Here is a 6,592-nt window from a genome sequence, read left to right on the forward strand (position 1 = left end):
TCTGGACTTACCAGCTGGTTGCTCAGCTCCTGCCAGGGACCTGAGCCCTGAACTATTGCTGTCGCTCAGCTCCTGCCAAGGACCTGAGCCCTGAACTACTGCTGTCGCTCAGCCCCTGCCTGAGGGTCTGAGCTAGAACTGCTGTTTGCTGCCCCGCCCAGACTGAGGGCTTGGGCATAAAGTACTGACTCTGTTTGTTTTTGCTCAGCCCCTGCCTGAGGTCTGAGCCCGTGGACCTTCGGAGACTGACTTGCGGATTTAGGCCGTGTAGTGAGGCGGCCTGGCTCCCGGCCGCACCTGAGACGGCCGAGCCCCCACACCGGACGCTTACACAGACCATATATTACACATACGGCTCCGTGTTTGTCATGGAGGTTGCGGAAGTCACAGAATCTGTGACTTCTGTGACATCTGTGACTTCTGCAGTGGCTGATGTGGCTGGCCCCTGGGGACCACATGAGCAGCAGCCTGGGTGGTGGTGGTGGTGGTGGGAGCAGCCACAGCTCAGTGGCTCCAAGCAGTAATCCCAGAGCAGAGCCTGGTCCTGGATTCCCCCTGCCCCTGGGCAGTGGCAGGAGCACCAGCGCCCGCTCCAGAACTACCCCCGGAGGCAGGTATGCCCCCCCCCGTGCCTCCCCCTCGGCAGTGGCAGGAGCAGCAATGGCCCCTCTTGGGGCTCCCCCTCAGTGGCAACGAGACTGCCCCCCCAGGCACCTCCCCCAGTGGTGGCGCTCCCCCTGCAGCTGGTGCCAAGGGCTCCATCCCCCCACAGTGTCCCCCATTACAGCACTCCCCCCCCCAAGATTCAATCAGGGGTATTTATGGAACAAGTCATGGACAGGTCACAGGCCCGTGATTTTTTGTTTCTTGCCCCCGACCTGTCCATGACTTTTACTAAAAATATTTGTGATTACATCTTAGCTTTAATTATGCAGAAAGAATTGAAGGTGTGTAACTCATAATACGGTCTGTGTCTTGCAATGTGGTCTTAAATGAAGCCAGCAGGAAATAAAACAAATGTTTCCTAGAGAGGTTTGTGAATAATTCACTTGATAAATGTACTAGGGCTACTCAGAAATATTTGGTTCTTCATGGAAAATTTGTACTTTTAATTGATAAAATATTCTACAAAAAATCTAAATGTTTTTTATTTTTGGCTGAAATTTTTTCAACAAAAACTTGAAAAAATGCAGAACACACACACAAAACAAAAATTTGTGTTTAGTTGAAACCCCATTTTTCAATCGAAAATTTTAACTAACTCTAGATTTTACCTTCTTTTTCAGCTTACAAAATGTTTATAAGCAGGTGCAATTTCCTCAGATTTATTTGCTGTTTGAATTTACTCAATTATCTTTTTTATTCTCTGCTTTGTTCACAAACAGGTCACTGTGAGTATTCAACACAGTGCTCCATAGTTCACATTTGAGCTGTAGTGACTACTTGGCCTATTTCTGAATGTTAGTCTTTTTCTTGCTTTATTTTCCTCATGCCCTAATGATCATGATACATAAGCCTGTCTCCCAATCCTGAACTAGTTCAATGCTTTAGAATCATAGAATATCAGGGTTGGAAGGGACCTCAAGAGGTCATCTAGTCCAGCCCCCTGCTCAAAGCAGGACCAATTCCCAGACAGATCTCTAAACAGCCCCCTCAGAGATTGAACTCACAACCCTGGGTTTAGCAGGCCAATGCTCAAACCACTGAGCTATCCTTCCCCAGCTGCTAGATTGCCACTTCTGGCAATGTCACTCAACCCTCTAGGCCACTTCATAGAGACCCTGGAAGAAATGTAACTGCTGAAGCTCAGTCACTGCACAGGGCAGGCTACAGGCAGCATAATCAATAACGAAACAAAAGCAAAAAATTAGGAAAGGTTGCCAAACCACCTGAAAATTCCACAGACCCTGTCAATCTACATACACAGCCCTCCCCCTTATTGCTGACTAGAGCAACAATCACTTGCATCAATCCAGGCAGGGAGACTGTTCCCATCCATCTCCCTTGCCAATAGCCTATATGGACACACAGAATAATCAGTCTGCTAGAGTAATTGTATATGTTACGTAAGTTTCCCTAAAGCACTAGACAAGACCTTTCTATGCCTCAAAAAACACTTGTTGTTTGAGGGACCAATAGAATTGTTAATAGACCACAGTCTGTCTGTTCAGACAGTAAGTTTGTTAACAGAACAGGGCTTGTCACATCTAGGTCACAAGTTTAAACTTGTAGGTCAGTATTAATTAATGGCCATAAGTGAAATGTTTTCATAGTTTTAGTCCAATTCTTAATGGACAGATGTCCACTTCACAAAAAAACATTGGCACATTTGCCACTAATGGGTATCCCTGTTGGCTGTCTCAGAGAGGTCAATGATTCTATAGACATGGAGTATCATACCAACATGAACAACCATTAATATTCATAATAGACTTTCGCCGTGCAACAACCATTTATAAAATCCTATCTTCACCAATCCTGCAAACAAATCAACATAGGTGGTTTGATGTATCACTAGAGAGCCTGCTGGTGTGACAGCAGCTCTACACAGACACAAATAAGCATCTGCACAGATTCAGTTTCGGGATTGGTACCATATTTTATTCTGTTAGAGAGAGTGAAAATGCTATAGATAGTAGAGGAGCTTATTCAAAATGAAGACTGCAAACAGGAAGTTCAGTTTTACTAGATAGCTGTCATTGTCATGAATACATCAGTATAACAAGAGTTATCCAAGTTATCTCCAGAAACTGGGAGAACCCTTTTCTCTTATAATCCTGGATTCACCATAGCAACGATATAATTTTGTAACCTTGCTTAGGTTAATCAGACCAATCCTCCTCCCCCTCAGAGACCCCTGCTGCTGTTACCCATTGGTCTGCTCATCAAATGACATTTCCCTTAAATAGATACTGTCAGGCCATTTAAAAAAAAATCTCTGATTTTTGTTTTTTATTCTCAGTAATTTGTAATTCACCCCATAAGAATCTCTGTCATCTTCCATTTAGTAAAAAGATGTCTCTTTCACCCCATCCCTTTGCTACTTATGAAGAATAAGCAGGCAAGATTTGGATTCTGACTTTCACGTTTTATTGAATGTGGATAATATTATTAATGTCAGCTTGGCTCTGGAAATAAGGTTTGTCAGTTAAGTTGCATACCCTATGCTATCTCATTCAGAACAATGATAATATTTTGTAAAGAAATTAATTAATAGTAATTATGTTTACATTTTTCAGCAATAGGATGTCAGATTTAAAACAAAGATATTTTGAAGCCAGAGAATAGTGAAAGAATTCCAAATATTCAGGACTGCATTTGCCAAAAAAAAAAAAAAAAAATTGCAGTCTTCTGAGAACCTGAGCCTAACTGGAGGCCTGACCTATTATTTGAATATGAATTTGCCACAGTTGTGTGATACATTATATTAATTGTGCATGCAATTGCATGCATGCAATTATAATTTCTGCCACACGTTTTAAGGTTAGGCATTTTCCTCCCCAATTTATTTGACAGCATAATTTTAAGTTTTATCACTTTTCAGGCTGATGCCCCCCAGTTCTGTTTCATATGGATATTGTGTTTTCCACTGAACTTTTATTTAATTTTTTACAGTTTTTACTTCCAAAGTTTAGCAAAGATGTTCAATAAACTTTCAGGTCTGAGATAGTTTAATGACAAGCTGAACATGCTGCAGAGGTTGCATATTAGTTTAAAGGAACTGTCAGGATTTATTAATAAAAAGAAGTAGATCATTTATAATAGATCAGATAGTATCTGACAGGAATTGTGTGTCAAAAATGCTAAGCAGTCTTTTGAACATGATTCTTCCTTCATTGAATTGTAGTACTGGATGACCACATTAGTCAGTTCAATAACTATGTTACACTGGTTGTGAATGAAGGAGTACACAAACTCCACATAAGAATTTACACCCATATAATACTGTACGTGGACAAAACAGGTGAGAAATTTTGTCATATAATTCTGTGTGGCCAGCCAAAATGCATTATGTGTAAACATATCTTAGTGTATTATGATGATTTAGCAAATGGCCTCATTTTACAAAAAAGTCACACACCAGAATTAGTCAAATGCTAACAGAGTTCATTTTATTTTAGTAAATAGGGTTCTTTAAGCCTCATCAACCAAAAGATAGTCTGTTTGTGGCAAGCTTACTGAATAGTTTATTAAGGGTGTTGAACTAACATGAGCCTTGTACTCAAACTTTAATTTATTCTTTATACAATATATAAGAATTGATTGGCAATTTCTTATTCACTATTAAGAACACTATAATCCTGATATGAATGACAGAGGCTTAACAAAAATAGAGTTACAGACAAGACATTTGATGTTATATGGAAGATCCAATCTACTGTCAGGGGGAAGATCAGACACCAAAGGATGAAAATATATAATTCCTTATAGATACGTTTCCCTTCACAACGGAAATTAACAGGTGGGATTTTCAAAAGTACCTACGTGACTTTCTAAACTCCCACCCTACTTCAGTAAATATACACACGGGAAATAAAACTACTGTCAGAACAGTATAATAAATGAAAAAGGATCGTGCAAGAGACAACACAGAGATGATGGATGGTCCAGTGGCTCAGGTGCTAGGCTTAATCTCAGGCGGCAGATTCATTTCCTGGGTGACTTTGCATGAGTCGTGCAATCTATCTGTGCCTCAGTTCCCCATCTGTAAAATGGAGATAGTAACATTTCCCTGCCCAACAGGGGTATTATGAGGATGAATGCATTCAATATTGTGAGGTGCTCAGATGCTACAGTAATGGGGACTATATATGTATCATAGCTAGACACATACATATCTCCAGTACTAGAAAAATGTATTTAATATTATAACTTTATTTTTATTATTTTTTTATTTACCAGTGCAACAATAGCAAGTCATTAAATATACAAAGTAATAACTAATGCATCACACATCCACATCCTCCCACCCCCGAATCAGAAATACTAAGAGAAACATCCTTCAGGCAATAGAAACAGAGAGTGACTTTCTCCACTCAAGAGAAAGTTTTGGCAGTTACAGATATCCGGTAGGAAGGCAATCTAGTCAATAATACCAACTAAATAAAATGTGCTAGCCGATACCTATGCTATAGTCCCTTTGAACTGCCAGAATGACACAAAGGGGCTGTACAGCTGTCCTAACTGGATAGTTAAGATTTCCATCAGTCTGAAAAAAATCTTCAATTAGCGAAAATCCAGCATAGCCAGTTCTAGGCCCCTCCCTTTTCAGCCCCTGCAGTAGAGGGAGAATGTCAGAGGAGCATCTGAAGGAAGGAGGGTTTCAGCGCCTCCCACTTACCAGCCAGCATAAGGAAAAGCAATAACCCCACCACACCCAGGAATTAGGGGAGGGTGAAGATGGAACAGTCACTTGCACCAGCTGCAGCTAGGCTGAAACTGAGGATTGGGGGACAATATTTTCAGTGACCTACATTTTAATTAGAATCCAATGATTATATCCACAAACCAATATTAAATGTTAAACCATCCCTAAGGTACTTGCATATCTTCAAAAGATCAGTGGAAGCAGCACTAAGAAGTTCCTGTTTTCATAGAATCATAGAAGATTAGGGTTGGAAGAGACCTCAAGAGGTCATCTAGTCCAACCCCCTGCTCAAAGCAGGACCAACACCAACTAAATCATCCCAGCCAGGGCTTTGTCAAGCCTGACCTTAGAAGTTTTTAAAGATGGAGATTCCACCACCTCCCTAGGTAACCCATTCCAGTGCTTCACCACCATCCTAGTGAAATATAGCACACATTGTGTGATATTGGGCATGCTACCCAAAGCACAAGTTTGATCATTTAAAATCTCTTTCAGCTACTTAGGACTCTAAAGGCAATAAAATTTGGCAGCAAAATCTATCTGACAACCAGGATAATAAAGTTGAAACTCAACCTTCATCTGATTAATTTGAGAAATGAATGCAATCAAGAGCTTATGATGTTCATGATTGGCTGCATAGTATCTGGCATACCAAGACATTAAGACCACAAAAGAGTGTGATGGCCAAATCTCAGAATACATTCCTTGCCCATCATTAAAATCAAATAAACAATGAATATTTTCATTAAAATATTACTGACTTTAAGTATGTGCACAGATGAACACGTGTACACACACATGCACACACACGTCTATGTTATTTTATATTTCAGAGTGTTTTGTGGCTCCCTCTGAGTCCCATATAGCAATTTGTTCTTTCAATACTTTAATGAGGATCTCCCTCCTACGTGTTCCATCCATTCTTTAGCAGCTGTGGATGATGGAGCAGTGGATCTCCATTGGCTAGTTTCTGGGACTTTGCCCTAGCTGGTACCTGAGAGAACAACACTACAACCTCCCTCCTGTTACAGGATCTTCTGACTCTGAGGTGAAGCTAAGCAGACAGATTCTGGTGGGAAGAAAGTGGTGAGCTGCAGCACACCCAGTTAGTGCAGCAACATCTTGACTCTGCCTTTTATCCTTCTCCAGTGTTGCTGGAATGGTAAGCAATGGAATAATGGGGGTTTCATTATCAAGACTATGTGGTGCATCTCCCCGTGCATA

At 40.9% G+C, this 6,592-nt stretch overlaps 1 long non-coding RNA gene across 1 annotated transcript in view; it reads right to left on the reverse strand.

The window, feature by feature from the left end:
* Nucleotides 1-6,592, reverse strand: part of LOC123373166 — a 95,388-nt gene that overhangs the window by 39,344 nt on the left and 49,452 nt on the right. The gene's annotated exons all lie outside the window — the stretch shown is intronic.

Source organism: Mauremys mutica, chromosome 6, assembly GCF_020497125.1.
Source record: "Mauremys mutica isolate MM-2020 ecotype Southern chromosome 6, ASM2049712v1, whole genome shotgun sequence".
Classification (NCBI taxonomy): Eukaryota; Metazoa; Chordata; order Testudines; family Geoemydidae; genus Mauremys; species Mauremys mutica.